Source organism: Chlorocebus sabaeus, chromosome 2, assembly GCF_047675955.1.
Source record: "Chlorocebus sabaeus isolate Y175 chromosome 2, mChlSab1.0.hap1, whole genome shotgun sequence".
NCBI classification, from domain to species: domain Eukaryota; kingdom Metazoa; phylum Chordata; class Mammalia; order Primates; family Cercopithecidae; genus Chlorocebus; species Chlorocebus sabaeus.
In genome coordinates this window covers 97,360,204-97,385,484 of record NC_132905.1, presented here as the reverse complement: position 1 = coordinate 97,385,484, position 25,281 = coordinate 97,360,204, and the positions used below count along the sequence as shown (strand labels likewise).

Here is a 25,281-nt window from a genome sequence, read left to right as displayed (position 1 = left end):
TTTGTGTGAAAGTTGTGATTCTTGGCATCTTCGTGGTTTTGGGTCCTAAAAAAATACCACAAGGGCCCTCCCTTGTAGCCTCTGCAACCATGGGAATGCGGGTTTTGGAAACGGCATTTCAGGCACGTCCAAGTAGGAAATCAGAAGAGGCCTCAGGACTCTGATGTGGGTGGAAGTAACAGCAGGGAGGTCAGGGGTGCCTCGTTGGGGATCCTCCAGCACCCCACTGTGGTTTCTCTTGGGGGTCGCTTGGACATACTGTTGGAGGGCTTTCATCCCCAACTTTCTATTGGCAGGTCATTTTTCAGAGACAACCCGAAATGCAGCCCTGTGGTTCTGCCTGTTGAGAACCCAGCACCGAGACTCCAGGGGCAACAAAGAGTCTGAGAAGACTGTAATTTGCAGAAGAATCTCAGGGCGATGCCGGCAGGGCAGGGGTCAGAGCTAGCTGGGACCAGGGTGGGCTGGGCACACCGTCGTAGTGGCTGGTGGTCACAGCTCATGGAAGTCCACCAGGGTGCATAGCTTTGGGCCTACAAGGGCAGGGTTCTAGAAGCGTGGTCTCCAAGCTTTTGTGAAACCCATCCTTTAACAATCAAAAGAGTTTGAGTGCACACTCCCGATACATGTACACACATTGATTTTTTTTTTTTTTTTTTTTTTTTGAGATGGAGTTTCACTGTGTCACGCGGGCTGGAGTGCAGTGGCGCGATCTCAGCTCACTGCAACCTCTGCCTCCCGGGTTCAAGTGATTCTCCTGCCTCAGCCTCCTGAATAGCTGGAGTTACAGGCACACACCACCATGCCCAGCTAATTGGTGTATTTTTAGTAGAGACAGGGGTTTCACCATGTTGACCAGGGTGGTTTCAAACTCCTGACCTCAGGTGATCCACCGGCTTCAGCCTCCCAAAGTGCTGGGATTACAGGCGTGAGCCACCACGCCCAGCCTGACACATTGATTTTTTAACACTTGTCAAATGGACTAGCTAATGGTGAAATATTACGTAGATTGTAGAATATAGGCATCTTAAATACTTTTAAAGATGAAATTTTGAAAGAAGGACAAATATTAATATTTTCCTCCTGCACCTCCCTGGGGCCTGTGATCCTCCCTTTTGTTTTTGACCCCTGGGCTAGAGTTAGAAGACATGAAAGAGTTTAGCCTCACTGTAAGGACAGGCTTGTTTTTGTAATTATTGTTAATTTTGGGCCATATACCTTTAACTTTTTATCATGCATTTTTTTCCAAACATCAAGAACTTGAGAGGGAGCAGTATCACGGCAGCCCCGTCTGACCTGTAACCCTTCTTCCCTCCTCCAACCCACTGTCCCTCACCCCGCCTCTCCCTGGATTCTTTTAAAGCAACCCCTGACCTTATTTCATCAGAAAAATACTTCAGTGGGTAGCTGTACAGAATAGGGACTCTTACAGAAACATAACTGTACTACCCTTATCACACCTAAAAAATGAACCACGAATTCTTTGTGATAATCTGCTAGCAGTGTTGAAATTTCCCTGGTCTGGCCGGGCACGGTGGCTCAAGCCTGTAATCCCAGGACTTTGAGAGGCCGAGACGGGCGGATCACGAGGTCAGGAGATCGAGACCATCCTGGCTAACACGGTGAAACCCTGTCTCTACTAAAAAACACACAAAAAATAGCCGGGCGAGATGGCGGGCGCCTGTAGTCCCAGCTACTCGGGAGGCTGAGGCAGGAGAATGGCAAAAACCCAGGAGGCGGAGCTTGCAGTGAGCTGAGATCCGGCCACTGCACTCCAGCCCGTCTCAAAAAAAAAAAAAAAAAAGAAAGAAATTTCCCTGGTTGTCTCCTGTCTTTTCAGAGTTGGTTTGTTTGAGTACAAAGTCCAAGGCTTGCTGTGACTCTGAAGTCCCTCTTGAATGCTGAGAGCTTCCATGCCCCTCCCCCATCATTCTCATTTATCTGTTGAAGAAACCTGGTCCTTTGTCCTGTAGAACTTCCGACACTCTGGATTCTGCTGGCCGTCTCTGTAGTGTCGTCTACCATGTTCCTCTGTCCCCCAAATCCTGTGGCTCTGATGACGATGGTGAGGTGGTGGAGATGCCCTCACAGTTGGGCCACTCTCCCATCAGGAGACACATCATGTCAGTTGCTCCCTCTGGAGTCCTTGTGAGTCAGGCTTCTCGAGTCAGCACCACCACCGTCAAGGTTGCCACCACCTCCTCCTGACATGCACCGCCAGGCTTCACGCTCATGGCCTGGCCTGGCATCTCACCAGGCTTTTCAATGGACTAGAGTGCGGGGCTGCTCTGCCTGTGGAAAGGGGTGTCCTGCTGCCGGGCACAGGCCCAGAGAGGAAGTGGCAGAAGCTGGGCATGGGAGGCTGGTCCTTGATGGAGTATGTGGGGGCCACTGGGTTGAATACAACCCGCTGCAGCCCTGTGACCTAGAGTGAGTCCCTGTGTGACTCGGTGGGAGGACATCAAGACACAGACTGAGGACAGGGACTTCCCTGGGCTCTCGGCTGGCCTGGTTATCACCAACAGGACCTCGCAGGCCCTTCCCCTCCACAGGCCCCAAGCCCCACCTGTAAGAAGGGGCAGCCCAGCTTGTTTCAGTGAATCCAAGAGAAACACTAGTTTTTGTCCTAGAGGAGAGGCCTGGCATGTCCCTTCGCACTAGTGATCTGGGAGGGAGTGAAGGAGTGGAGCTGATGCCAGAGACCCCACGAAACTACCTTCTTTCCCCCAGTACCTAGAAAGGGCCTGGCTCCTACCGCCCTTGGTGAACCGAGGACAGCCACTCAAGAGCATTTTGCAAGGCTTTATTATTTTCTGGAATCCCGGCTGAGAAAAAGCTGGCTGAAGGAATGATCTGGAGAAAAGAGTTGTAGGAATGTATGTGAGAGAGTGTGTGCATCTGCCTAGAAAATGAATTTACTCTGAAAAATGGGCCGTAGGCCAGAAATAGCAGCTCTCCTGCCCTGGTCACTCCTGTCAGGAGGACAATCTGGTATGTCCTTTCACTCCCAGGGCACCTTTGGCTGCTAGGACTGGTGGGGACCCTTCTATAGGAGGCTGTCGTCCCTCTGGGCTCACCGCTGGGCACGGAGCTCCCATGGGCAGGTGGAGTGGATACAGTGGCTCTGCTTTAGGACTTGGGGTCCTGATCAGCTGGCAATGCCCCGTAGTGCAGTCCACCCCTCAGTGAAAGCCAAAAGCACTGGTTGATAGGCAAGCCTGGCTACGGGAGCTGTAGTCATCACACGCCCAGTAAATCATGCTCCTGGAACCTCCATGAAGAGTGGTGATTTGTCAAAGCAAATGCAAGCAAATACCCACCCACTGCCGGCCTGGCGTCTAATCAGGAGTCGGAGAGCTGGGGAGAGCCTGGACACACTGGTGGCTCTGAGAGTCCCGGGCACAGACTGCCCAGGGCAGGTTGCCCCTACCCTGGGAGGGGACTCAGGCAGCTGGGAACCCACAAAACTAGATTTGTTCAGAAAATGGCCAAGCCCTTGGCCTAATTATTCTCCTCCTTTCTTTTAAGTTAAAAGACTATTTTTAGAGCAGTTTTCATTTTACCGATATATCGATCAGAGAGTACAGAGCTTCCTATATTGTCTCCCGCTCCCCACAGCGGGCAGAGGCACCAGCCAGGCGCCATCACTTACGAGCTGTTTCAGCAAAATATCCCTGGAGAGCAAAGTTCTTTCTGTACAGAAAACATGCGGTCCCCACAGAGGGAAGTGCTGGGGGTTCACACACTGAAGGGGGCACCCCTTCCTTCCCCGTCCAAGGCGGGTGCATGTGGGCTGGGAGCTGCGTCCCTCCCAGAGATGGGGAGGATGGCAGTTGCCCCCTGACCCCACCGTGGAGTAGCCCCCTGGAGGCGTGGCCATGCAGGGCCCACAGGGGCTCTGTTCAGTCGGCCATTGGGCAAGGCAGGACCAAAGGCCTAGTGGGGTCAGCAGGTCCTGGAGGGCAGGCGGGGTCTCAGGCCTGGCTGGTGCCCCACCCTGCCACGCACAGCCCTGCCTCCAGAGCACAGGGAACCCCCGGGAGCAGTGTGAGGCTGAGCTGGAGGTGGAAGTCCCACTGCCCTGCAGGGCTAAGAACACAAGCATCACTAACGCAGTGTTTCGAGGCTTCAGCCATCTTTTTTTTCTTTTCTTTTTTTTTTTTTTTGAGACAGAGTCTCACTCTGTTGGCCGGGCTGGAGTTCAGTGGCATGATCTCAGCTCACTGCACCCTCCGCCTCCCGGGTTCAAGTGATTCTCCTGCCTCAGCCTCCCAAGTAGCTGGGATTACAGGTGTCCACCACTACACCTGGCTAATTTTTATATTTTTAGTAGAGACGGGGTTTCACCATGTTGGCCAGGCTGATCTTGAACTCGTGACCTTGTGATCTGCCCACCTCGGCCTCCCAAAGTGCTGGGATTACAGGTGTGAGCCACTGCACCCGGCCTTCAGCCATCTTTAAAATGCCTTTTTTCCCCTCTTTTGATTCAGGGTCTTAATGAAAGTCCAGGCAGTCCAAGGACGATTAAATATTTAAACAGCAGCTTCCCTTTGAAGATCAGCCCAGAGTGTGGGGTGTGAGATGGCCAGGCCCAGAGTGTGGGATGGATGCCCTTGCTGGCGGGGGCACAGGCTCATGGGGGGAAGGGACAGGTTAGGACTGGGGGAGGGCAAGGGGGCCCAGGAGGGTTTCCACTCTGCAGGTGGCTGGCCTCTCTCTAAGAGCTGGCTCTACACTTGCCTCCACCCCAGGGAAGGAAATGACCGCCGAAAGGGGTGCAGTGTGGGGGCAGGAGGCGCTGCGGCCAGTGGGCAGTGCGAGGAGATGAAACCAACAGTGGTGATTGCCCCAGAAAGAACTCGGCGCTGCTAAGGCAATGGCGGCCGAAGGAGGCCCCTGACCCCGTGAGGAGTGGCCACCGCCTCCGGCCCGGGCCTCCCTCACCTGCATTTCCTGGTGACTCTGCAGCCCCCTCTGGAGTCTCTCCCCCTGCCCCGCACCCGTAGGGAGACCCTGGGAAATCGGGCTGGTTATCATTGCAAAAATAAACTGGAGCCCCCCCAGAAGCTACACATGGTCACAGGCCTGTGGGGCCCTCCCTCCTGAAGCCACATGTGGTCACCGGCCCATGGGAGACCCTCACACCCATGGCTGCCCACACCTGGTCCTGGTGCATCCCACAGTGTGAAAACCACAAAGCCCAGGAGAGCGTGGCTGTGAGACCCAGTGGGGCTTCTCCCAAGTCCTTTTTTTTTTTTTTTTTTTTTGAGACAGGATCTCCTCTGTCACGCAGGCTGGAATGCAGTGGCACCATGTCAGCTCACTGCAGCCTTGACCTCCCAGGCTTAAGCAATGCTCCCCCATCAGCCTCCTGAGTAGCTGGGACTATGGTATGCCACCATACCCGACGAATTTTGGGGTTTTTTGCTTTTTTAAAGTTTTTGTAGAGACAGAGTCTCGCAGTGTTGCCCAAGCTGGTCTCAAACTCCTGGGTTCACCTGCCTCAGCCTCCCAAAGTGCTGGGATAATAGGCATGAGCCACCACACCCAGCCCAATTCCTTTATATATCTTCTCAGAGGGTCTGTGTCTTAAACAGGAAATATTCGAACGCCCTTTCTCTAACTAAAGTATAAGGTTTTCAGATTACTCTTACGTTTGTAAGATCACTGTCCGTGCCTCTGTCTGGGGGCCGTCCCCTCCAGGGTTTTGAGCCTCACCAGTGTTCCGCCCCACGGCTTGGAAGGTGCTGCTTTTCCTCCAGGGAGCTCAGGCCTCGGCAACATGAGGACACCACAGCCTGGAAGCACTCCATGCCGTGCTGAGCTGCCCACGATCCAGACCCTAAGAGGGACCGTCAGCAGGCGGCCTCCTGGCTCTTGGGGATCCACACAGGCCTGTGGGAGCCCTGTGAGTGTCAGCTCCTGCAGAGAGCCCTGCCTGACTTTCCAGTAAGAGGGTGCTGCCTTCTGGGGACTCTCAGCCAGACGGGGACCACTGGATGGGGTGGCCACGCTGGCCCCATTGCTCTGGCAGGGATGTGGCATGGTGCCAGTGCTGCCTGGCCGCTTCCTCCAGGTGGCTCCCTCTGTGGAGGCCGTGGGCTCTCCCACTGCCATGCTACTGACCCAGCCCCTCGCTCACCCTCGTTCTTCCACAGGGGAGGCTAGGACCAGAGGCCCCGTCTCCAGAGGGGTGGGCAGGAAAGAGGGAGAGGGCTGAGGGTCTGCAGGGTGGGCACGAGGAGTCGAGCCAGGTGTGCGTGCAAGTGCCGAACCTGCCAGCCCCGCCCCATCCACAGGAGGAGGCCATGAGAACCATCAAGAGGTTGATGAACTCAGGAGGACGTCATCAGCAGCGCTGAGGTCTTGGAATGTGGGCTCGGACCTTGTGTTTGGTGACGTCCTGTAAGTACTCGGCTTGCTCAAGCTAACTGCCCGGCTGGGATCACCGTCTAGGAGGATTCAGAGTTCAGACGAGTGGCCCAGGGGCCGGTCAGTGCTGTGCCCCTCGCCCCCTGTGGGTAGGGGAGGAGCCCGGGGACTTGGCCCGCCCTGGAGGAGCCCTGAGGCCAGACCCTGTGGCGGGCACCATGGCTTGGGGAGGTGCCTGGAGGGCTGGAGCCCGCCTGGGGGGCCTTGGTCAGTCAGGGCTGCAGAAGCAGAGAGATGCGGGGTGCACGTGCGTGTTGGTACCCACTGCCCTGCACGTGGTGAGTGAGGGAGAGAGGCAAAGCACCTTTCCAGGGGTGCATGGGAGGCTGCGGTCGAAGGTCCTGCACACACACATGCGTGCTCACATCTGTAGTGCAGACATTGACCCTCAAAGGCCCCCAAGCTCGTGTGAAGCTGGTGCAGGCGTGTGAGGCTGGTGCAGGTGTGGGGCTGACACTGGGGCGGTGTGGGCTCCTCCTCTGCCTCCTCGACGTGCTTGACGGGGTTGGGGGTGGCCCCTCCCCTTGCCCTGGGAGCTCCGGCACTCTCTCCACTCTCCCTGTGGCCCCAGTAGACAGAGCCTCGGGCCAGGTTTGGCAGAGGTTGCCTCCTCCAACTGGAGGCAGATGGAGGAGAATTGGGGTTGCGCGCTGGCCGTGTTCCCCAACCCCTACACAGCCCAGCTCTCCTCCTGCTCCGCCTGGATGTTCTCCAGGCTGGGGTGGAGGTGCTCCAGGACCCCCCCCCCCCCACAGCCTGGGGCCACACACCCCTGGAGCCATCCCTATCTCTCTCTATGCCCTGGCCTCTTTCCTGCCAGGACCCTGACTGAGTCAATAGGGTTGACTTTCGTAAACTGACCAACAAGATGGAGGCCACACTTGGAGTGGAAGATGAGGCCGTCTTAAGCCCTCACCCCCTGCACGGGCCAGCCTGCGGCCAGTGTCCTGGGCCGAGCCTCCTCTTTTTGCCCCACACTCTTCCCACCCTGAGAGGGGCTTGGTCTGGGTGGGTCTCCCGGGACCCCCGATGCGCAGGGCCGGGGGAGCGTTCGTAATCCTCCCAGGACACACGTGTCTGCATTTAAGGGTGTGCCTGCCATGAAAGGCAATTTATTCAGTGACCTTCGCTAAAGACCGGAAGGGGATTGACTACTCAGGACCAGTGCAGTGGGTGCTGGGACCAGGGCAGTGGGATTTCGCGGTGGTGGAGAGAGACTGGGCTCCACTCTGAATACAGCCCCAGCGAATGGGAGTTGATGGCCCAGGAGCAGAGTAGGGTCCGCAGATGGAACATCACTAAGAAGAAACAGCAGGGGTGGGGGGTTCTGGCTACACTGGCCTAACAGGATTCTGGCTGAGGGGAGGCGGGGTGATCAGTCATCACCTGGGTGCCGGAGGATGAGCAGGTTGTTCTGATGAGGATGATCAGATGTGGGGTGGGGCAGTTCTGGCTGAAGTCACTTAGCAGTGTTCTTGCTAAAACTGGATTTTGCAGGGAAGTGTGCAAGTGGTCTAGAAGGTTCAAGAGCCTCATAAAGTTTGGCCAAGCAAAGAGTCTTGTCACTGAGAGTTAGAATTGAGGGCATGTGGCTAAATAGTGTCTTGTGGATTCTCTCCAGCTTTTGCAGCCCCTCCCTCCACATCCTACTCTGGGTAGCCCCTTTCCTGCAGCCATGACCCAGATTCCTGAAGAGGGGATGGCTGTATGGGGGGCCTGGATGCTGGGTGCCGGCCTCAGGGACGGGAGACACCAGGAGAGGCCTGGCCAGAGAGCCGCCGGGACCCAGGTCAGGTCAGGATCCAGTGTGTAGTGGAGCTTGGGCTCATGAGGTCAGAGCTGGAACCACTGCACTCCATCTCCCAGGGCCAGGGCTCCAGGAGGACATGCAGTGTCTGCTGTTCCCTGGGGTGCCACACTCCTCCACGTGGCACTCTGTGTGTTGGAGGGCCCACTGCTAGCTGCTCATCCTGGCTTCTTGGGAGCAGCACGGCCTGAGCAAGGTAGCCTGCCCAGGACCGGCGCCTGTGAGGCAGGGCTGGTCTCAGGGTGTCCGTCCCCGAGGGCTGATTCCTGCTGAATGCTTCAACCGCCAAGGGTGGATCCCTCTCCTCCCAGCCTGAGGCGCTTTCAGGAAGAAAAGGTCAGGTCCCGGCAGGTTTCCCTGCCCAAGGGGAGGGTCCGAGGAGGGGCAGACTCAGCGGGGGGAGCAGGGGACCACTTTCAGTGAGTTTGTGTTCAGAACTCACTCCAGGGCCCTTTTCTTTTGGGGCCAGGCAGGCAGCACCGAGTGGGACATTATTAGCCAGGAGAGGAGGGGCCCGGGAGAGCTCACAGGGCGTTTAGGGAGCTCTGTAGGCAGGCAGGTCCTGAGGACTTTTGGAAAGGGTAGAACAAGGTCCCGGGCAGCTTTGTGGTGGTTGCAAGTGAGGGAGGAGGTGGCCTCTCTGAGCGTGGATGGCTGGATGCACGCCCCAGACCCAGGAGCAGAGGCCGAGAAGGGAAGGGCGGGGGCCCAGGAACCACGTTGGCAGGGTGGAGGGGGCAGGGGAAGCCACTTGCTGGGGAAACTTCACCGGAAGATCTGGGCTGAGGACACGCGAGTGTGGAAGAAACGGCGCCTCCCGCGTGCCAGATGCTGCCCACTGCCTGCACAGGGTTCCCCAGGGGGAGCTTGGAGGTCACAGAGGAAATGCGAGACCAGATGCAGGCAGGGGGGCCCTCCAGAGCCTGCAGGAGGGGGCCGCTGGCTCGGGGGCACCGGGAGACCCCCACGTGGACAGGGTGGAAAGGGCTTTCTTCAAAGCCAGGATCTCGTCCCCGTATCAGCGTCCCAGCTACGCGTTGGGAACACTTGCTGCCGGGAGGCTCCCCAGTCCCACAGCAGCCCCTCAGCAGCTGCCCTCCAAGGAAGGGGCCTCACAGACACTCTGAAGGCTCCACAGCACGTGGGCCAGGGGCGGGATCTACCCCTGGGGCAGCAGGACTGAGCGTGAGCCCAGCCTGGGACACAGCCCCTCTGACTGTGTCCTTGCTGGGGGCCTTCTTGCAGTGGGCAGACCTAGAACCAGGTCTGGGGGGTGGGGACGTGCCTGGATGTGCATTGGGGGGGGGGTCTGACCCCTTAGTTAGGACTGGGGGCCCTCCTTTCCACTTCCTTCAGTCTCTGGGGTCTGGGGCATCCTAGCCACATGTGGGGCCTCCTCACTGGGACTGGAGACCTCCTGACAGGTGGGGCTGGGGGCTGGTCCCAGCATCTTTGCTTTTCCCCCAGGAGGACTCGGACACAGGGTCTCCCCTCCTTCCCATCACACAGAGGGTAGCATCCCCGAATGGGAACTCTGAGTATCACCAAACCAAAAGATGGGGAAACCGACAGAGAAGGGGCTGCAAGCAGCTATGGCAGGGCGGTGTGTGGAAGCAGATGGGATGTGCAGACAGAGGTGGGAGCCAGCATCGCTGCCTTCTTGCCCCTCCCAGAGGACCCCAGGCCCCCAGCTCAGGCACCCCACCCAGGCTGGTCACACCTGCGTCTGCTGTGTGGCACCGGGAGATGAATCACTTGCTTTTCAAATTAGAATCTTCCTTGATGTCAGAAACGTTTCTTCTTTACAAGGAAATGGAGGTAAAGTTTTTATATGGGAAGGGTAGCTCCCTTGGCGAACTGCAGGGCAGCGGAGGGCGGGTTCGGGGAGCCGAGTGCAGCCCGAGGTGCAGCTTTCAGGCTGGGAGGAAGCAGCTGCTTCCGGCTCCTCAGGACACGAGACGGGGACAGTGTGTGCTTGGCGGGTGGGAGTGACGCTGCCCACCTGCGGGCGTCTCCTGGGGAACGGGGCATGTGGGCTGTGTGGCAGTATGGAGCCCAGAGCTGATAGGAGGCTGTGCCGTCAGGCTGCATTTGACCATTTATGGAGCCAGGCCGCGAGGAGGCCCTGAATTAGAAAGGCATCCAGACCCAGGCTGCAGCCTCAGGCCGGCACCGTCCCCTGCATGGCCCCGGCGCCCCAGCTTGGTGTTATCAGCACACAGAGGTTGAGGCTGTGGCTCCGTCTGGGCTGTTAGCACAGAGAAAAAATACCCAAATACTTGGTAAAGGGGGGGCTTCCTGGCCCCATGGCTGCAGGGTGGGCTGGCTTCCTGTGTTTGCTAAGATTTCTTTGAGGCAGTCCCACGGCAGAGTCCACTCTGGGTCCCGGCCCTGCGCTGGGCGCTGTGCTGAGCGCCTCTGTGGCTTCCGTAATCGAATTTTCACTGCACTTGGAGGCAGGCGCCAGGCTTCACTTTAAAGATGGGGAAGCTGAGTCTCAGGGAAGTGGGGCCCGTGCCAGGGTCTTAGCAGACTTCCGGGGTTGCTAGGACCCCCACAGGGCTGGGCAGGGGGTCTTCACGCCAGGCCCCCCTTTCCCATAGTCCCCCCAGCACCACCCAACATGTGGTCTCCGGTCATCTCGCGCTGTCTCCACCCCTCCCTCCGCTTCTCTGCTGGGGTTGTCCCTGTCGCCTTGCCCTAGACCCTTCTTTGTTCTTACAGTCCCAGACGGAGGGCCCTGTGTACCTTGGAGCACACTCTGTGGCCTCTGGCTCTCCCTCCTAAGGCCACCTCCCCGGCCAACTGGGCTGTGTGGTCACTGTCCTTAAGACCTTGTGTGCCATGAGGGCTCAGAGCCCCGAGCCTCAGCACAGGAAGTGCCACCCAGGCAGCCAACACCTGCTCAGCGGGCAGACGGCCTTGCCGACTCGGCTTTGCTCCCGGGAGCCTCTTGGAGAGGAAGCCGCAGGGAGACGATAGCCCCGGGCAGCCCCAGCTTGCCAGCTCCACATCCAAGGTCCTCCTCCTGGTGTGGGGTTACAGTCTGTTCAAAGCACGTGCCCAGAATAACATTTTTGAAAGTCTTTAAAAATGGGGTAGAGCCGACATACCATGAAAGACACAAATCCTGTCTCATGCTCAGGTCTTCTTTGCACGTCTACACCCGTGTCACCACCATGCATGTCATTGAGTCCCCCCAAGAGCACGCCCAGCACCACAGGGATCCCCTGGTCCCCCCCAGGGACTCCCCAGAGTCATAACCCCGCGGCGACCTCTCCTCTGATCTCTGACTTCCCAGCCTGTGGGGATCTTGGGGACTGTGTTCTGCTGCTGGGGTGCACAGGCCCTTTCTCTTCTTGGCTGTGCCGGGAGGGGGAGACACCACGGGGTATCCCTTCCACCGAGGGTGCCGGTGACTCCAGGTTGTCTGTGGTTTTCATGTAGCTCCGGTGGGACCTGTGCGCAGCGGCAGAGGCCGCCCCTGGGGGCTATGTGAAGCTTTGCTGCTATTCCCCATTGGGTGGGGGGTGCCAGTTACCCTCCCCCACAGCTGTGGGAACTCCCAGGACCTTTGTCATCAACCTTTGCCATCTCAGCCCACCAGACAGGGGCAGAATAACGTTTGCAGGAAAGTTACAGACTTCCCGTCCCCTCAACTCTGCAGAAGAGGAGTTTGGTGGGGAGTTTTTCTAGAGTTTTCCCTCAGTCTGGGGCACAGTGTCACTGAAATGCCAGAGCAATCAGGGGCCAGCCCTCAAGTGGAGGCCTCACCTCCTCACCGAAAGGCCAGGCCCGTTCAGGGAAGACCCCATTCAGAGAAGACATGAGGGGTATGCGGGCTAGGCGAGGTGGGGCTGAGCGGCCGGGTGTCCAGCAGGGCCTTTGGGAACAGAGGGTGGGTCCCAAGGGAAGGTGGCAGTCACCATCAGCCTGGCGAGCAGTGGAAAGGGGACTTCAGACATGCTCGGGAGATGCAGAACCCCGTCCGTGGGAGAGCTCCCGAGAATTAGGGGCCAGGCTCAGCTCCCAAGGCTGCCCTGACAGAGGCCACGGGCTGGGGGGCAGAGAAAGATGCTGAACCTCTCACGGTTCTAGAGGCTGGAATCAGGGATCAGATCAGGGCATCCTCAGGCCCCTGCCCACTCTGGAGGCCCGAGGGGAGGGTCCTCCCTGCCTCTTCCACCTCCTGGTGGCCCCAGGCATCCCTCTGCCTGCGGCTATGTGGCTCCAGTCTCTGCCTCCACTGAAACGTGGCTGTCCTCCCTGCGTCTGCGGGGCTGACTTCCGTCTTCTTACAAGGATGCTGTCATTGGACAAGGGCCCACCATACTCCAGTGTGAGCTCACCCTCACTTGATTACATCAGCAAAGACCCTATTTCCAAATAAGGTCACATTCTGACGTTCTGAGTTGACATGAATTTTTAGGGGGGCCTGTTCAGCCCAGGACAGTATGTGGTTTAAGAAAGGGACTTCCCCAGAATGATCTGCCTGCCATCTGCATCCAGCTGCAGACCCTGGTTCCTGCCGTCTGGTCAGGGTTGGCCCTGGGTGAGCTGGAACCCTGTGTCCCTGCACCCCCAGCACTCCCACCCAAAAGGAACTTCGGGGACAGACCATGGCTTAGGGTACCCATGGGGTCTTCAGAGGCTGAGCTGGTGCCCAGCTTGTTTCCTCCCTCATAGACGCAGCCAGGCAGTGAGCGGCCGACGGGTGCCTCAGTGTCCCACGCAGCGCAGCCTCGCAGAGTGGTTGGAGGCCAGCACCCCAGGAGAACCACCTGTCCCTGCCCGCAGCAGGACAAACCTCAGCACCGAGTATGTCCACAGATGCCAACGCCTCTCAGACGAAGTGAGTTGACTGTTAAATGTAACAATAAAAACGGTCTTGTATTTGGTATATCTTTCCTTTTTCGTTTTCATTTTCTAGCTGTTCTTTTTTACTGTAGTTTGTAAAAGTTAGCAGTCTGCAGGGTGCTTCCTCCTGGCTGGCTGGAGAAGCCCCATGTACCCAGCCTTGTCCGAGGTCCTCTGAGCCCCCACGCCGCCTCGCTACGGTGCTGTGCCCTGACCCCAGTGTGGGAGGGGCCATCAGAGCACATGTGCCTTCTACGTGGTGAGGGGGGCATTATCTTGGGGATGCAACTGCAATAATCAAGAAACTTACAAATATTTAGGATAAATTAACTGAGAACGCGTGCACTCACCGGCATGGCCACCTGCTGTCACCCGGGGCGTGCCTCCAGCCCTGGCTCTGCCCCCTCAGTTGGTGGAATCATGGAAGCAGGGGAGGGGGTGGTCCCCGGCTCGGGTTCGTGCTATGGAGACGCCCGCACATGCCAGGACACTTGCATGGAATGCTCCCGACGCTCTCTTGTCTCCAGGGCTGTGTGTAAGGGTCAGTGACAGAACTGTACACAGCGTGCAAGAGACAACTGCCCTCACTGCCACCTTGAAGGGCAGCCTGGACACATACTATCGAGAGACAAGGAACTCGCTGATGGCAGAAGGCGCCATGCCACATGCTTTGGTCTGTATACAGCCCAAATCCGGCGATGCGGCATGCAACATGGTCCGGGGGTTCACTGCACGTGGCAAAGATGTCCTAGAGGGTAAGGTGACAGACGCCTGTGCAGGAGGGAGGTTGCCTCTGGGGACCCTGGGGGAAGCAGGAGGGATATGTTCCAGCTTACCTGGGTGCCCGTCTGGCCTCTCTCTGCCCAGAGTCCACCCCCACGGCAGCAGACATGGGACGGGGTCCTAGGCCAAGGAGCACTCCACCCAGTGGGGCGTGGGGACTTCCCTCCTCTCAGGAGCTCAGAGTGAGCGGGGGCCCCAGGGACCAGCATGCAGCTTTCATCCCCAGCCACGGTCTGCTTCTGGCCCTGCCGGGACTTGGGGCTGCCTGCACATTAAATGGCCTGGGTTTGTGTCCTGGTAAGTCAAGACTGAGAGAGCTGCCACCCTTGTGGGTCACGGCCGCAGGAAATCAGGCTGTCCCCAGGTCCAAGTGGGTCTGCCAAAATGCCCCGAGAGGCACGGCCTCGAGGTCAGCACCAGATGGGGTGGCTATTCCTGCCCCTGTGCCCAGATCAATCAGCCGCCCCCACTGGAAGGGGACACTCTCCCCGCGGGGGTCCGGAGCCCACTTCGGGCTCCTCCCCACCCAACAGTGGCTCCCTGGAGACTGGATGCCCCACCCATGCCCTCTGCTCCACTGCCGGGACCGTCTTTGCTCTCAAGGACTGTGGAAGCCGGTAGAGAGGGGCACCCCGTCAACGCCAGCCGGCCTCTGTCCACCCCTCGAGAGCCAGAGCTTTGGGCTCACTGTCTCCCCCAGAGGAAACCTCGCTGGGGCCACAGGAGGCTCGGGTTTCTGTTCCTCAGGGTTCCTCAGTGTTTGCTCCGCAGGGCCTGCAGGGTCAGGCAGGGAGGCAGAGGCGACCACAGGTGGAGGCAGGTTAAAGGACAAGGATTCTGAACATGCCGGGGCTGGGTCCAGGCACCATCAGAACCAAGTCACCGGCTCCCTCCGGGAGGACAGAGCTGTGAGGGTTTCGGGGCTGAGTCACAGGTGGGCTGGGGTGGAGGGGAGGTGAGGGCGACACCCCACCCTCACCAGGTGAGGACCCTTCGGGCCAGGCAGGCTTCCAGTCAGGGAGGGCACAGAGCGGAGGGAATGCGGAGGGGCTGGTGGGTCATGTGGGGGGTAGGGTGGAGGTACTGGCTGCGCCACTGCAGCAGGCATCGCCCCGGAATGTGCTGGAATAACAAGCAGAGGCGGCATGGAGCAGGATGGAGGGTGGAAGTGCGGAGATAGGAGTGTGTGATCCTGGGTGGAGCCGCTGAGGCCTGGCCGGCGTCTGGAACCTCCCTGAGGCTGGATCTGGGGGCACCGGGGGAGCCCACCACAGGGAGCCCCAGGTCACAATAAGGGGCAGCTCAGACCGGGGTGGGGGCCCCCAGGTCGCCCAGGAGTGGAAGTGGCTTGTGATGCTGTGGCTGCTGCGCCGTGAGGGGCTCCTGGTCCTGCTGGCCTCCAGGCTCCCCGTGGCCCACTCGCCTCTGCAGCTGCCAAGCCTCCCTCGGGGCTCCTGCTGCAGGGCTGGGCTGGGAGGCCTGGGAATCCCAGCGGGCAAGGAAGCCGGGCCCGAGGGGGAGCAGCATGCTGGGTCAGGAGACCGGTCAGGGGCCCGGCCGGGCCTGGAGGCCAGCGGGCAGGGGCTGGCAGCGAGTGGGCAGGGTGCCCGCCACTGCGAGGGCCACCGTGGAAGACTGTCTGGGTTGGGTTTGCAGCGGAGGCTCGCCAGCAGTGTTTTGACTCCAAGCAGGTTTCAGAGTGTGAACGGCCCCCGAATCATCTGCTGGGTCCCTCTGCCAGAGGGTTGCTGAGAGACAGATGGCCACACGCGGAAGCCGTCGGCGGTGTGTGGGCCCAGCGATGACGGGGGTGCGAATCCCGCTCTGCCTCCCTCGGCGGCGGCAGGCGGTCTCTAAGTCCTCTCCCGTGTTCTCACTGTACCCTAGAAAGCAAAGCCCGAGTTCCTCAGCACGCTGCGGGGGCGAGTGGGCAGAGCCAGGCCTCCCTGCAGGCACACACAGCTGTCCCTGTGCCTCCATGAGCGGGGAGGGACGCTGGCGGGAGCCCCCACCCAGGCGGCCTCCCCACCCGGGGACCCCCACACGCGGCTTCCCCACCCGAGACCCCGCACAGGCGGCCTCCCCACCTGAGACCCCCACACATGGCCTCCCCACCCGAGCCCCCCCACAGGCGGCCTCCCCACCCGGCCCCACACCCAGGCGGCCTCCCCACCTGGGACCCCCCCTATGCGGCCTCCCCACCTGAGACCCCACACAGGCGGCCTCCCCACCCGGCCCCACACCCAGGCGGCCTCCCCACCCGGCCCCACACCCAGGCGGCCTCCCCACCTGGGACCCCCCTATGCGGCCTCCCCACCCGAGACCCCCCACAGGCGGCCTCCCCACCTGGGACCCCCCACGCGGCCTCCCGACCCGGCCCCGCACCCAGGCGGCCTCCCCACCCTGGCCTCCTGACCTCATGGAGCTGGGCTTGGCCACAGGGGGACCTTGCAAAGGGCACTTTGCATGGAGCCCGAACCTGGCCTGACTTTGCCTCCATGGCTTTTGGGTTGAACAGCAGGGAACGGCACAGGGGGAGGGGCCGGCTGAATTCCTCCGCGGGATCCGAGGGCTGTGCAGACACGGGCCGTGACTGCTGGGTCCTCCGTGGAGAAAATCAGTACCAAGTCGAGGCAAGTCCCCAGGGCTCACGTGTCACTCTGCACCCGGAAGGAACTTTCTGGAAATGGAATACATCCCTGCAGAGTGGGACTCAGGGGGTCTTTCCTGTCGCTGTGCAGAAGGCGAGGTCTCAAGGGGAGAAGATCTGGAGGCTGGGAGCCCGCCTGGGCCTGGGTCCCCTCTCAGGGCTGAGGAGCCCCAAACCCAGCGCCCACAGTCGCTGTAGCCAACCTCACAGGCCCTACCTCCTGCCTGGCCATGCTTTTGCCCGGGGGGTTGCAGCCAGGGCCTGGTTGTCACCCGCCCCAATGTAGCCCTGAGGCCAGTCCTGTGCTAGCCTGTATTGACACGCTGGCTCACTCAAATCGATTCTTGTCAAAGGCACTGTGGAAAGAACAGCTTTCAAAATAGAGCCGAAGAAGACGCTTCCGCTGTGGGAGCCCGGGTGCTGGCGGGCTGCCCAGGGCGCCTCCTCTCTCTGCGGCCGGGCATGGAGCTCCACCAGCAGCTCCTGGCTGTTGCAGAGCTGTGAGATGTTTCGTTTGTTCAGCAGGAAGGTCTAGAGAAAGGGGCTGAAGGGGACACCTGAGCGTCCAGCCTCAGAGAGGCGGCCAGGACCGAGGCCTGGATTCATTCCTAATGGGTCCTGAGGACAAGCACACGGAACCGGCTGTGTTCTGGCTGCAGACAGGCCTGGGAGTGCCCTGGCTGGCACAGGAACAGGCAGGCTGCAGAGCAGAGCGCAGTGGACCTTCTGCCTGGGTGGAAGGGGCTGGTGTGCGACTCCACACCCCGGAGTCCCCATCCCAGCCCCTCAGCCCCCATCCCAGCCCCTCAGCCAGCCCCTCTGCGGTGGCAGTTTCTCTTCTTGCCAAGACCTTGGACGGAGCCTGCACCCATCCCTGCACGCTGCGGAGACAAAACCTACAACCAGATACTCAGGAAGGGCCGGGGTCCTGCCACCTGCACGTTAGACCCTGAGGGTGACGTTTGCTCTTTGATCCTCTGGTCCTGTGCGCTCTGGGGGCCTCAGCCTGGGGTGGAAATGTTGGTTCTTCCCTGTCTAAGACAGTGTGATTTTCAGACCAGCAGAGAAGAAAATGTCCGGTGGCTGTCCTGTGGGGGTCCACCCACCCTCGATACTGTTAGGGGCCACGTGTCTCCCCCAGATCTGTATGCTGCAGCCCTAAGCCCCAGCGCCTCCACAAGGGACCTTACTTGGAGATGGGGGTCCTCACAGAGGTGGTTAAGGTAACATGAGGCTAATGGGGTGGCCCTGGCCCAATCTGCCTGGTGTCCTTATACAGAGAGATGAGGACACAGACCCACACAAATGGATGACCTTGTGAGGACAGCAGCAGGAGACAGAGCCAAGGACAGAGGCCTCAGGAGCCAGTGGTGCCACACCCTGACCCGGGATTCCGCCTCCTGAATGGTGAGAGAGCCGTGTCTGCTGAAGCCCCCAGGCTGGGGGACTTGCTACAGCGACCCGGGAAGTCACATGATAGTCACAGCATGTTGCAGCTGACAAAGTGAGCTCCCTCCTTGGACACGCTCCTCCCAGCATTCCGGTGAGGTGGGGGCTGGCATGTCACCCCCCCTTCTGGATGAAGAGGCCACATCAGGCGGGGTGGGCACAACCAGCCCCCCAGCTCACTGTGGGCTATGGCACAAGTTCATTGCCTGCACTTTGGGGTGGGCACTCACTTGCCCCTGTTCCAGCCACTGTGCCTGCCGTGGCTCCCTCCTCACCAGGGCCTGTGACTATGAGGCATCAGAGGAGGAGGTGCTGGGTGGAGACACCGCAGAGACTGACGGTGAGACTGGAGGAGGGGAAGCCCCCATTTCTTCTTGAGAGCCCCGCGGGGTCAGGCCAAGGAGCCCAGGTGGCTGTGCGGGAAGGAGCCGCACTCTGCTAGGTGTGGGGGCTTCCCACCTGCACTCCCAGGTGAGCAGTGGCCCTGCCACACAAGCCCCTCAACCCTGTGCCTGCCACACGGCCCTCTCGAGGAGCCTCTGGATATGTCTGGGGAGCCCTGCTCAGCCTGGCCCCAGTGGAGTCTCCACAGCAAATCAGCACACAGCAGCAGCAACCACTGTGTGCCTGTGGCCCTGGAGGCTGCGAGCACACAACGTCCTGGCTGGAAAGAGGGGAGGCCTGGGGTCCGGGCAGCTTGCAGGGCCAGCTGTGCACCCAGTGACATCCTCATCACCGCCCACGCCGAGCACAGCAGAGACCCCCAGCCAAGGGCAGAAGGAGCACACGGTCACAGGAAACCTTTCCTTCCAGCTCTCTGTGCCTGCACCCAGCACTTCATGTCTAGGGTTGAATTTAATCTGCACGGTGACCTCTGAGGTGGGCACCGCCACTGTCCCAGCTCTGTAGACACGGAATGTGGTGGGCAGCATGGTGAGGAAGCAGCAAGACTTTGAGTGGAGGGGGTCTGGCTGTGGCTTCCCCTGTTTGTTGAATGGTGTCTCCACAGAAAGATCTGTGTCCCAGAACCTGTAAAGATGACCTTATTTGATAAAAGGGTCTTTGCAGATATAATCAGGTCAAGACCCGGCGGCGTGATCATCCTGGGCTGTCAGGCTGGACCACAGCGTCTGATGTGAAGGACAAGCGCCTTTATCAAGACAAGAGAAAACTCAGGGAGAGCCACATGGAGGGGGGCCGAGGCCATGGGAGGGCCAGGCAGGGACTGGAGGGAGGCAGCTGCAAGCCAAGGAATGCCTGGGACACCAGAAGCTGCCAGAGACAAGAAAGACCCCCCCTCCAGAGCCTCCAGAGGGAGCACAGCCCTGCCCACGGTTTAATTTGGGGCTTCTGGTCCCCAGAGCTGTAAGGGAATCAGTATCTGTCGTTGAGGCCACCTGGCTTGTTGCGGGAGCCCCAGGACACGTGCCCACTTGGCCACACTGCCCCGGCGGATTGTGGTCGAGTGCCCAGGGTTCCGGCCCCAGCGCCTGCACTCCCAACCACACAGGAGGTTGACGCCCGCCGGGAAGTCTGCGCACGGCACCCTCGCTCTTTCCGGATTCCAGTGCTTCCTGCGGTGCTCTGTGCACAGGAGAGCTGCCGGCTCCCATCCCCAGACTCTCGGGGCTGAAAGGTGACATCCAGCAGGAAGCAGGGGCTCTGCTCTCTGCGACAGCATGGTTGAGAGTTGGTGCCGGCCAGACCAGGTGTGTTGGCTCATGCCTGCAATCCCAGCGCTTTGAGAGGCTAAGGTGGGATGATGGCTTGAACCCAGGAGTTCAAGGCTACAATAAGCTATGCTTGCGCCACTGCACTCCAGCCTGGGCGAATGTGAGACCGTCTCTATAAAATACAATAGAGGGACAGCGAGTCAGTGCCACACGACTGGCCCTTGGTGTATTTCCCCTGCCCATCAGTGTTACCCCAAGGAACTGAGTGAGCAAATGTGTGCCTGTCTGCTCACCTGCTTAAGACACAAAGCATCTTGAAAGCAGAGCGGCGCCAAGCATCTTCCCTCCCGCAGGTGCCTGGAGTGTTGGGCTCCTGCCACCCCAAACCGACGCGACTCGGTGAACATAGGTGAGCACTGGCTGACCAGATCATGTTTAAAGGAATCCTTTAGGGGAACCACTCTGCAAAGAAAAGAACCCTCAGTAACTCGCTTTTAGTTAAATGGGGACTTCACCTTATCAGGCTTCCGAAGGTGGATTTGCAGGAAGCCAGGGTGGTGGCGTGTGGGGAGGCGTGGGTGCCGGTGGGATCCTCCGCAGGTGCTGCTGGGCTGGGCAGTGGGTCTGGTGGGAAGTCCTGTGGCTCCAGGCCCTGACCCGGCTCCCGCTGGGCTGACTGTGGCAGGGAAGAGCCATTTTTCACAGTACGTGGGTGGCTTCACGCTGGCCCAAGGCCAGTATGTTCCATGGTTCTTTTCGTGGATGGAATCAGCCGTCAGCTCAGCCCAGGTGACTTCCGACCTAATCTAAACAGGGTGGGGTCGGTGGACTCAGTTCTCAAACAGAAAGACATGATGACGTCAGGCATGGCCGGGTGAGGCAGGGGTGGGGAGAGGCTGACAGCCTCTGCCTCGGCCTCTCCCTCCGCCAGCACCACCCGCCCCAAGCTCACGTGGCCCTTGCGGGCGTCATGTCTTCACTTGGTTGTGCCAAGCAGCAGGGGCGCGGCTGTCCCAGTCCTCAGGCCCTGCCCTCCTCGGGCAGCCTGGGCGTCTGCTCCTGTGCACAGAGCACCCTCCGCCAGGCACCCCCCATCCACACCCCCCATCCACACCCAAAGGCAGGCCCAGGTGCATGGCTTGGGTGACGGAGTCTATTTGGGGCGATCCCTGAAAGCCCAGTGGGAAATTGGGGTGGAGGGAGCGGGCACGGCCAAGCGGACCTGTGAACGAGCGGCCTGCCTCCCAGGGGAGCCCCGGGTCCTCTCCCCGCTGGCTGGTCCTGTCGTGGACATGAGCTATCAGGTTTCTGACGGGCTGAGCATAGCGGCCGAGGGCACCCTCAGGCAGGGGCAGGTGGGCTTGGGCCAAAGAGAAACCTCTTCCCCCATGGCAGGGGGCCAGGCTGTGCTCAGCCTCACGACACACGGACGTTTGCTCAAGCTCACAGCTGGCGTGTAGGAGGGCGCTTCGAGCACCTCCAGAGCTGGGATGGGGTCAGAGGCTGCCCCTGCCCAGTGAGCCGTGTGGGCTTTTGGCCAGGTGGTGCCAGGATATGCCTGGATTTCAGAGTAGGTGGTCAGGGCGGCCACCTGCTGGGTGTCTGGACAGGGACCATGGAGCCGGGGCGACCGGGCTTCAGCTTCAGTAGCCGCACAACATCCAAAAGCAGGGGGCCCTTGAGGACCCAGCCCTGCTCTCCAGGCAGTGGGCACTTGGCCCCAGAGCCCCCGCTTGCTCGGTGCGAGGCCGAGCATCTCCCGAGCCTGGTGCCCACCCCGCCACCTTGGCCTCTGCCCACTCCGTGCCAGCTCTCACTCTGCCCACTCCATGCCAGCTCTCACTCTGCCCACTCCGTGCCAGCTCTCACTCTGCCACAGGCCCGGCCCCTCTCCCTTCCAGCCTGGGCCCCACTGTTGCCTCCCATCATCTCCCTTCTGGGTGACAGCCTTGGGGAGGGTCTCTGGCCTGGGCTCTGATCCCAGGACACGGCCCTTCCTGCTCCTTGGTGGCCTTCCTGGGCCTGCAAGTCCGAGACCATACCCATGGCCTGCTGCCCGCTGCTAGTGGGCCTCAGATTTTTCAGAAAGAGGGAAGAGGCTCGGACCAGCCCAGAGCAGCTTTCCAAGTGAGGCCATGGTCACAAGCAGTCCAGGGTCCACTGCCCGGTGAGGGTGGGACTGCAGGCTGGGCAGGGACAGCAGGCGGGGGTCCCTCCCCCAACACAGCCCCCCCCACCGCCGTGCGGGGCTCTGGGGTCCTGCCTTACGGGGGTCCTGTGTCACCTCAGTGGGGAGCAGGAGATGGGCCCGGGGCTCAGGGCTGCCATCTCCACCCTTGGTCTAGGGCTGAGCTGTTGTGGAGCAACTCAGGGACCACATGTTTGCAATTTGGGGACAACTCTGCCTTCCTGTAATTTTATTGTATTTAGTAAATGCGGTTTAATTTTCTTCCTGTATAGACTTCTCAGATAACTACAAATCAAAAAAGAGCTTGCAGGCCCGTCAGGGCAACCCTGGCCTCCAAAGACCCAACACCAGGCCCGTGGCACACACTCATGCCCACTCTCACTCCCACACACTGTCACACCTGCACTCACGCCACGCACACAGCCACACACACAGTGGGCACGCTCACACCCCAGTCACGCACAAACACACATCCACGCACCTCCCTCTGCAGCTTCCTCCCGCAAGTCCCCGTACCCCCATGCACCCCCGTAGAGTCCCCCTCAGGGCTGCTCCCCCTGCCCACCCCCACCTTGTCATTTCCCACTTCCGTTCCCAGCACCAGCATTCGGCATTTGCTGTGGGCCGAGGGCTGGTGCGACAGAAGCCCTGCCAGCGCCACTAGCTGACGCCTGTGTAAACACGGCTGTTCGGCGCACACAGGAGCCGCCTCTGGCCTGCCAGATACCTCCTGCCCGGAGGACCACAGACCTGAGGCCGGCTAGGACGAGAGGACCGCAGCTCACCTGCCATCAACAGGCTCACAGGGGCCCCTCACTGCACCCAGGGGGCTGGGGCCGGGCCGACCCCCGAGAGAACTCACCGTGCATCCCCTGCCAGCCTCCTGCTCAGGGGCAGCCGGGACGTGGGCAGCCGCCTCCCAGACTCTAGCCAGGCTCCCGGATGTGGGGAAGGCCACCCGTCAGGCGAGTGTGTGTGAGACATGGGGACAATGGGGGCACCCCACGGAGATACCAGCTTGTCCTGCCACGTTCTCCGTGTGCTGGATCGGGGGTGGCTGGAGGCGCGGCTGCTTCCCCTGGCTCATCTGGCTCGCAGGTGGTCACGGCTGTGCGGGTCTGTTCCTCAGCTTCCGGGGGGGCGAGGCAGTGGCAGTGCAGTGGCCCTAGTGGCTTTATGCTCCTGGCACGGCTCCGGGGGGGCTGCCGTGGTGACGATGCCTGGTGGGGCAGCACTCTGTGCCTGAGTCTCCCAGGAGGCCCGCCTGGAGTCTGCAGCCCGTCCTGGGTCCTGTGACACCCTTTCCCTGTGTTAAATCCCTTCCTGCTCAGAGTCCTTGGGGCCACTCTGCCCTGCTCAGACCCATCTGTCATGAACCCTTGAGTGAGTGGTGCTGCTGGGGGCTGGTGCCTGGAGGTACTGGGTCACCTGGAGCTGGGAGGGTGGGCAGAGGAAGTGCCACATGAGGAAGCTGCAGGGGTCTCCATTCTGGCCACACAAAGTGCCCGAAGTGGATAATGCTTCCGGGGGAGTGGGGGTGACTGGAGGGTTGGAGGGATATCTGGGACAGCTCCCTGGGGGCAGTTATCTTGTGAGCGTCTGTGGGTGTGAAAATCCCTGTCATGTCACCTTCCGGGATGTCCATTCTACTTCAAAGCCAAGTGTAAGTACACAGTACCTGACTCACACCCTCTGGGCATCCACTCCGGTGCTCAGAGCACCCTCCGCCAGGCACCCCCCATCCACGCCCAAAGGCAGGCCCAGGCGCATGGCTTGGGTGACAGAATCTATTGGGGGCGATCCCTGCAAGTCCAGTGGGAAATCAGGGTGGAGGGAGTGGGCAGGGCCGAGCGGCCGCATGAACCAGCAGTGTCCTGCCTCCAAGGGGAGCCCCAGTAGATGACCAACTGTGTGAGATCATCTACCTGTTCCTCCAGGTCACAACAAATCCATCCCTCCCCAGCCCGTTTCCAACTTGATTGAAACACCCCTAAACGCTCCACAAAGTACCTGCGCAGCCCTGGGCTCCAAGAGGCTTGGTCAGGGGTGAGCTTAAAGGAGAGCACGCATGTGCACACACAACCCACCCACACAGACACATGTGCACACACACAACCCACCCGCACAGACGCATGTGCGCACACACAACCCACCCGCACAGACGCATGTGCGCACACACAACCCACCCGCACAGACGCATGTGCACACACAACCCACCCACCCAGACGCATGTGCGCACACACAACCCACCCACACACATGTGCACACACAGACCCACCCACACAGACACGTGCACACACACACCCCCACACACATGTGCACACACACAACCCACCCGCACAGACACATGTGCACACACAACCCACCCGCACAGACGCATGTGCACACACAACCCACCCGCACAGACACGTGCACACACAACACACCCGCACAGACGCATGTGCACACACACAACCCACCCGCACAGACGCATGTGCACACACACAACCCATCCGCACAGACGCATGTGCACACACCCACCCACACACATGTGCACACACAGACGCACCCACACAGACACATGTGCACACACACAGACCCACCCACACAGACGCATGTGCACACACAGACCCACCCACACAGACGCATGTGCACACAAAACCCACCCACACAGACGCATGTGCACACACACAACCCACCCACACAGACGCATGTGCACACGCATGGATCCACACACAAACGTACACACAAGTTTGTATACACAAACACAAGCACTCACAAAATCATACACATGCACACACACTTGTACACACAGTAACTCATACACACGAGTACATGCCTGCATTCACCTAACACACGCATGCATACAGCAAACACACATGCACACACCTGTGCATACCCATGTGCACAAAGCAAATATCTGTACACAGCCGAATCCATAGATGTGCACGAGAAAACACATACACAGATACACATGCATGTAGTGCACACAAACATACACAACGCACATACACAAGCACACATGTGGGCACACACGGAGAGATTTTGGTTCTTTGCTCGTAAATCGTTTGTTTACTAATTAAATCACCCATCAGCTCCTCCGACAAGGGTGGCATGGGAGCCTCCTGCATGCCAGGTGAGTTCTGAGTGCTGAAGCTCCCACAGGAAACGGTATGTCCCGGGAGCAACAGTCTTGAAGACTATGGATGGCTTCCTTGTCTTGCCCTGGCCAGAGGCGGGGCCCTGGGTTTGAACGACGCTTTCTCAGATGAAGTTCCAAAGTTTCCCCATAAAAGGAGCCACTCCGAGCTAGCATCGCCCACGACATCCTTCCAGGCCTGGCTCCCCTGGGCCACGTGGAGGGAGCGGGCAGGCAGGTCTGTGCAGCGGACGGGGCACCCTCCCCGTGTAGGGAAGGTGCTCTGCTCTTCCCACCCTGGGGCTCCGTTCCCCGAATCCGGCC

At 59.9% G+C, this 25,281-nt stretch overlaps 1 long non-coding RNA gene across 1 annotated transcript; it reads right to left on the bottom strand.

Annotated features, from left to right (window-relative positions):
- Positions 1 to 5,300: 5,300 nt before the first annotated feature.
- On the bottom strand, positions 5,301 to 20,623 carry LOC103221116 (uncharacterized). The gene is made up of 4 exons (XR_012088824.1): positions 20,604 to 20,623; positions 19,520 to 19,647; positions 16,296 to 17,438; positions 5,301 to 15,762 (listed from the first exon to the last, which is right to left on the bottom strand). It is a non-coding gene; the product is annotated as an uncharacterized lncRNA (long non-coding RNA).
- Between the last annotated feature and the right edge of the window lie 4,658 nt (positions 20,624 to 25,281).